The 7,733-nt window shown below is 50.0% G+C and overlaps 1 long non-coding RNA gene across 1 annotated transcript; it reads left to right on the forward strand.

The window, feature by feature from the left end:
• Positions 1 to 3,643: 3,643 nt before the first annotated feature.
• On the forward strand, positions 3,644 to 7,444 carry LOC142588528 (uncharacterized). The gene is made up of 2 exons (XR_012829728.1): positions 3,644 to 4,027; positions 4,211 to 7,444. It is a non-coding gene; the product is annotated as an uncharacterized LOC142588528 (long non-coding RNA).
• The last annotated feature ends 289 nt before the right edge of the window (positions 7,445 to 7,733 follow it).

Raw genomic sequence — 7,733 nt, forward strand, 5'->3', positions numbered from 1 at the left:
CGAATATTGGGGATGTATATCGAGTCTAACAGTTCCAATGGAACCGCACTCAGAAAGATCACCGCCAAGACGGAGAGTGCTCTCGGCCTCATTCGGAGGATCGCCAACAGGCACCGGGGAATCAAGGAAGAAAATCTCATCCGCATTATACATGCTTTTGTTCTCTGCCACCTTTCATACTCGGCGGCCATGCATAATTGGCATGTGGCTGAGAGGAACAAGCTCAATTCACTCATCAGAAAGGTTTTTAAGCTTGCCCTCGGCTTGCCTGCAAGCACCCAAACAGAAAACCTGTTGAAGCTCGGAGTCCACAACACGCTCGAAGAGATTATCGAGGCACAAGAGCACTCACAGCTGCTCAGGCTATCCGGCACCCCGACGGGCCGCAAGATACTCGACGAGATGGGCCTCAATCCTGTCGACCAGTGCCCTGACGCCATGCGGATTCCCAGCGACATCAGGTCTCAACTGCACATCGCGCCCCTGCCCCGCAATATGCACCCCGCAAACAACGTCGGCAGACGTCGGGCCAGGGGTAGAGCTCTACTCGAGCATGTCCGCAATAACCACATTGAGGCAAGCTTCGTGGATGCCGCGGCATATGTCCAACAAGAGGCATTCGCCGTCTCCATCGTAGACTCCAATTCAAGGCTCACTTGCTGCGCTACGGTACGCACTTCAAGGCCCGTGGTAGCCGAACAGGTTGCAATCGCGCTGGCTGTGCTCGATGGTCGCAGAGAGGCAATATATAGTGATTCCAAGGCAGCCATTAAGGCCTACCAAACCGGCATGGTCTCCCCCGAGGCCCTCCGCATTCTCCAAAGCGTCAAAAGTATCTCTCCGCATTCTTTATTTTGGTTTCCCGCTCACTTGGGGTCGATTGAGGGTTGTCCCTCTAACCCTAACGAGGGCGCACACGAGGCCGCGCGAGGACTCACTGACCGCGCCGCCTCAGCAGTCCCTCAGCCCCGCGGGGAACCCTTGCTTACGTTTAATGAGATCACTACGCACTACTATCTGTCAAGACGGGTCTTCCCCCTCCCGCACCCCGCCTTATGTAGGGCGCGGGCGGTTACCCTTCGACTTTTACAAGCCCGTGCGTACCCTAACCTCGCGGTTTTTCATGCCATATACCCCGAAAGATATCCCAGTGCGGACTGCCCTGCCTGTGGACTAAGGGCAACATTGGACCATGTGTTGTGGGAGTGTGAAGCCATCGGCTCCTCCTTCAGCGAGGATAGGTGGGCTGCGCTCTTGGGCAGCCCTGAACTCAACGACCAAACCCTGGCCGTCCAGAGTGCCCGCGATCGGGCCGTCAAGCTCGGCTTGGCGGTCCCTACGTGGGACTAGCCGGGTGGCGCGGGATCTCCCCTGCGTCTTCTCTGGACCAAAATAAAGTTACTTCACTCACTCACTCACGGTGTACACGGACGCCCGAGCAGCCGTTAGAGCGTTCGCATCGGGATTGATAGCCAAAGAGGCAGCCAGGATTCTGAACGGCAAACACCCCCTCTGACATTAAAAATACGGGATTTTATGTGCCAAAACCACATTCTGATTATGAGGCACACCGTAGTGGAGGACTCCGGAAATTTAGACCACCTGGGGTTCTTTAACGTGCACATAAATCTAAGTACACGGGTGTTTTTCGCATTTCGCCCCCCATCGAGATGCGGCCGCCGTGGCCGGGATTCGATCCCGCGACCTTGTGCTCAGCAGTCCAACACCATAGCCACTGAGCAACCACGGTGGGTCACCCCCCCTGACATTGTTCACCACATACATAGTCTGTTTCCCAGCTCACATGGGACCAGACGTGTTACCGGAACACCTGAACCCCAATGAGATAGCCCACGACCGTGCGCGAGGTTTCGTATGCCGCGACGGGATGGTGTCTCGGGTGAGTTCGGGAGAGCTCGTCCACAGTGATCCACTAGTTACCTTTCATGAAATCGCTTCTCAATACAAAGGGAATAGGCAGAGCTTTCCTTTCCCCCATCATAAGCTCAACAAGCCACAAGCTAGCACGCTCCGCATGCTCCAGACGGGATCCTACTCTTCTAGGGGCTTTCTGAACATGCTCCACCCGGACATTGGTCCACTCTGCCCAGATTATGGCACTGAATTTATCTCATTAAATCACATGCTCTGGCACTGCCCTGTGTTATAGGATTTTATAACCGAGAAGAAGACTGGACGAAGGCCATCACAGACCCGAAATAAGACGTCCGTCTCCTGGCTGTCCAGAGGGCTCGTGAACGAGCGGAGAGGCATGGCCTCTCTGTTCCGACATAGGACTAGCCAACAGCTGGGTAGGGACCTACCTAGCAGGCCCCCCGCTTAGCTCCTCAGCACCCCAATAAAGTCGTTTACTACTACAGTACGAGACATCATAAAAGAGAGTCAACGCTTTGACCAGGCCAAGATCCGCCGCACTGCAACGCCGTTCGCACGTCGGCCGAACACAGCTGCGACTTCCTCTTGTGACGACAGGAGTGCAGCGATCACCATCATCAGATGACCTGACGCGCATAGTGCGGCGAGAACTTGAAGCCGTGGCACCTGCAGCCCTTTCTCTTTTTTCCCGCCCCTGTCAGCCGAACAACTTGCCTACAGCACGATTTGTGCAGGCAATAGTCCGCGAAGAACTCGCTAATCTTGGAGTTCACTGTGTATGTGCCGTTGCCGCTTCACAGTTGTCTCATGCTCCAGGTCCATCGACTGGTCCGCGGTATCCCGCACGCTACCGAAATCCATCCGAGTGGCGAACCGCAGACGATCGGCCAATGCGCTTTTCCTTCCGGCATATCGGTGACGTTGCTCGCCATCGTAACAACCGTACTGTCTACTCCCCTCTGCGACCGCCATTCACCAGTTGTTATGGTCCCGGACAAAGCGAGCGTCGTTACCAGCAGCCAAACAGTGACCCTCACGCTTCTTGGAACAGTCCCTCGTCGTCATTCCGACGTCACCAGTCCCGTTCGCCACCAGCTCGTCGACCACCGTCCCCGATGCAGCCCCGACGCCCGTCTCCGGAAAACTAAGCGATGCAGCTCCCGGAGGTGACGCTGCATTGACGACTCGACCGCAAAACCGTCTTATCACTGTGCCGACCAAACAGAACACGATGGACGTTTTAGTCCGTGGCGTCAGTGACCGAGCACTCATTGACACTGGCGCGCACGTATCCGGGATGAGTGCCCAATTGCGCCGACGCCGGAACAAATTTCTCACACCCGCTGCAATACGCATCCTCCGCGCCGCCGACGGAGGAACGCCTCTAGCGTGCTTGGTATACGTGTGTAGCGGCGCGGCGATGGAGCTGCGCACCACCGCCGCAGCCATAAACAACTCCGCGGGGCGTCCCGCGGGCCTCCCGTAAGCGGACCTTCGCGAGTGTTGGACACCAGGCACACGGACACATGATCCGACTCACTGTGCCGAACGTCGTGCGCGAGCTCCCTTTTCTGATTACTTTGTTTACTGCTTTCCTTTCGCACTTGGTCCGCGAACCGCACTTCTTCTATGCTCCTTTTCCCTCTTTTCTCCTCTCTCTATCTAAAGCCCTCGCCACTTCCGGCGTGCTGCGCGCGCCCGCTCAATCAAAGCCACCTAGAAAAAAATGTAAGGCCACCGCATCACCTCCTCTCCCCTGTCAATACGTCACGAGAGTCGGATGGTAGCGGTAGATGGGGGAGCGCTGCGTTTCTAGAACGCGGCGCGCGTTCTGAAAAACAAATTTGCTCCGTGGCTGCAACGCTAGAGCGGCAACGCGTGGAGCATTTGCTTGGTGGCTTTGGTGGGGCATGCTGCACCGTAAAGGCGATTGCTTTTCTTAGATTGTGCGTGGTTCGTCGTACACGGAAGCGCAACGATTCCTGGCTGTTGTTGCGCACCAAACTGCAAGTCGAATTATGACGGAGGACAAAGTGTCCGAGTGCACAAGGTTCCATCTGACCGAGCTACTCGGGAAGCATGGACGAGAGCAGTTCCTCGGAAGGACTTCTCGCCAACGAAGTACACAGTGGTAAGTATTTCTTCTCTCTATTGTTATTCTGGGTTTCCAGACGAATAGGTTTCGTCAGCATAGTGCGCAATGCATTCGTACACGCGTGCACAATAGATGGGTCTCTGCACCTGTCGACGCGCTTGTAAATTCAACATTTTCGTCGAGCTTCATACCTTTAACGGCTTGTTTCTTTTTTTTCAGCTCAGTGAAAAGTATTTCTTGCCATCGGATTACTTGAAGACGACATCTTACACGGACGTCAAGACAGGAAAAGTGGTCGAAGTTGCCATGAAAAACATCCGTCTGAAGAAAACTGCAGTTCCGAGCTTGTGTCCCAATTGCCCTGCCTATTTATGGCGTCCGCAGGTGTGCGTTCGAGAAGCGCCGGCTGCCAAAAGAGCGCGCTTGGAAGCCACATATTTGCAAAAAGCAATAATGCTTTCTCAGCAAACCCAAACAGAAGAGGACGCCAAAAATCTGGTTGGTAGCTTTGCGGACTTGCTGAAGGCCTTGCCAAGCTTTCAGTGTTCGGACTTCTGGACAGTTTTGAACAAGGGCTCCAAGGTTTTCTTTTTGGACTTGTCACTTCAATCTGCTCCTGCAGTCCGTACTTCGGTGGTCGTGTCCACAGACCTGCGCGTCGAAGTATTTTTTGGTGAAACGGGTGTGAGGAAGTGTGGTGATGTTTTAGTTCCTGAAAAGCTGTGCGACTTGAGAGATTTGAAAAGTGTGCTACGCATGATCGAACGGACACGTAAGGATATCAGCACTGAGCGTTCTGAAAAGGCCCGTCATCTACTGACATTGGTTTCGACATTGCTAGAGGAAGTAAGTGGAAAACATTTCGCATGCGAGTTGCAAGAATGGCATTTGGAAGTGTTTAAATTCTTGAAAAGTCAAGTTGATCTTGTTTTGAATGATGCTGGTCGATATCCCCCCGATGTATTGGTTTTTGCTAGCCTTTTGTTCACAATTTCACCTCATGCATGTAGATTCCTGAGAAGTTCGATGAAGCTTAAGATGCCGCATCCTGATACGATCAGAAGACTGTGTTCATCGTACGATGTACGCCCTGAAACGGAGCAGCAAGAATGTAGCTTTCTTTCCTATGCAAAGCGTATTGTAAGCACATATAACGAGCATGAAAAGACTGTAACGTTAATGATTGATTAGATTCACCTTCAATCATTTTTTGATTACAAGGCTGGGTTGGTTACTGGTGCTGCGGTAAATTCAACGACTGCAGCAAAAACTGCCCACGTATTTATGATACATAGCCTGCTTTCTTCAAACAAGGATGTTGTACACATCCTTCCTGTGGCACAAATCGATGCTAAGGCGCTGCACGACTTCCTTCGGAAGATTGTTCTTGATCTAGGGGCATCTGGTTTTAGAATAATCGCAGTGATCTCGGACAATAACTCCATAAACAGAAAAGCCATGTCCTACTTCGCTAAGCCGGCAAGTGTCACCATTGTTTACCAGCATCCTGCTGACCCATCACGACCCCTGTTTTTTGTGGTGGACCCAGTTCACATACCAAAGTGTATAAGAAATAACTGGCTGAATCAAAGAAACATTGGCAAATGCATGTACTTTCCGGAACCGAAGAGTGATGAGGCTGAACCAAAGATACTTACAGCATCTTTCAAGGTATTATGCCAGCTGCACGAAGCTGAAAAGCATGAGCTCTTGAAGCTAGCACCAACGCTCACTTTGAAGGCACTGAACCCCTCAAACATGGAACGGCAGAACGTTAAACTGGCCTTAAAGATTTTTAACTCATCTGCTGTTGCTGCTCTCAGTGTTGCAACGTTCCAGCATGCAAAGGAAACCTCTCAATATGTCGACACCATTTTGACTTGGTGGAACATTGTTAACGTCAAGACGCCAAGAAAAGGACAGCGGTGGCGAGATCAATTGCAAGGTCCAATAGTTTCATCGTCATGTCCTCAACTAGAATTCTTAGAGAGAATAGTTCAATGGCTTGATCACTGGAGAAGCCTCGAACTTAACAATGGCCGTTTGACACGTGAAACGCACATAGCTTTCAGCCACACTACCCATGCCTTACACGAACTTGCCATATACTGTCTCAAAGAGCTTCATTTAGAGTATGTTCTTTTGGGCAAATTTCAAACTGATAGCCTAGAGGATCGCTTTGGAAAGTACCGGCAATTGTCTGGTGCCAATTACCACGTGTCTATAAGGCAGATATATGAATCTGAAAACAAATTGCGTTTGCAGAAGGTTCTGGACCTGCCAGATTTGGACATTCTACTACCACCCAGCGCGAACACGTTGGAGACAAGTGTACATTCAGGAAACGGCCAGTTTCAAGTCACTGTGACCGACTCCGACATTGAGAAAAAAACGTCAAGGCTATTGGCACTAACCTATGTTGCCGGCTACTGTGCCCATGCAGCTCTAAAAAAGTTGACATGCGCATCTTGCAGTGAAAGCCTTGTGATGCAAGACGTCGATCTAGATGACCCTGAGAATGCATTAATCACGAAGATGACAAGGGGTGGCCTGAAGTTTCCACGAGCAGTTGTAGTTAATGCTGTACTCTTTACTGAAATTATATTGGACAAGCTCTACACACCAGAATATGCCGTACGATTTTTTCAGCCTTCCTAGGCAGAAAGATACTCTTGTCGGCCTTGTGTTCGCTACCCTTCATGACTTTGAGGATGTCGATGTGTGTGAATTCGGTCATCCTGCACAGGAGGTAATGGGCCATGTTGTAAGTGCTGCAGCGAGTACACTGCTGAACAACTTGTGCCGCACAGAAAACGACAAATTACGCAACGCCAAGAACGACCGAAAATTGCAGACCTTGAAGGCCTGAGATGTTTCTCATTATTTATTTTTTATTCATGAAGCTCTGTTTTGTTGAACATCTACGTATGTTTGTGTTGACAGAACCCTGGTAAAAAGAAACCTGTGGCGTAGCTAGGACTTATTTGCCTACATTATCAAAATTTAAACCCTGCATTTTGGCCAATTCAAATGTTATTTGAGTGTATTGTGCTACCTGTTTATGATTGGAACTCTCCATGCTACCGCAATCCATTAATTGCATGTTTTCCTTTAGGACTGAGAGTAGGCCTCTCGTTTTTTACTTACTTTTCACCATTATCTCAGTATGTTATGAAGACCAATAAGGCCTGCAAACAAAGCGGGTGGAAATGAAATAACCACAAGAAATGGTACAACAAAGACGGAAGCTTATTCTATTTGAGAATTAGTTGTGCGTGACCCTATAATGATAAAATTTTCACAATAAAATTAACCTCGATATTCGTGTGTCTAGCGAGGACTGTTTTACGCAATGCAAGAGTGAGAATGATAATTGTATATGGAAGATTTAAAATGTTTGTTTCTGAATGCAGTTCTTATCATTTGTGAATAAAGTATATTCTGTGTCTTCAATATGCAGTTTTCCTCTTTCTTTCGTTCCGTCTAAAGTTGAGTGACTAAGCAGCATGCAGTTTGCTTGTCTTAGTCCCGACCAAACATCGCAAGCACAATAAGGCAGGTCGTGTTGCGATACACGCAAAAAACAAAAATGTTGCCAATCAAGTAATCTAAGGAAGGTATGAAAGAATGCTGCTTTCTGTGGTGGTGTTGACTGCGGTGAACCAGCGGCTCCCCCTTATTTTTTGCGTCAGCTATACGTGTCTTGCTTTGGAAACGAAGCATCTGAATTTATAGGTTGCTG

This window comes from Dermacentor variabilis, chromosome 7 (assembly GCF_050947875.1).
Source record: "Dermacentor variabilis isolate Ectoservices chromosome 7, ASM5094787v1, whole genome shotgun sequence".
Classification (NCBI taxonomy): Eukaryota; Metazoa; Arthropoda; class Arachnida; order Ixodida; family Ixodidae; genus Dermacentor; species Dermacentor variabilis.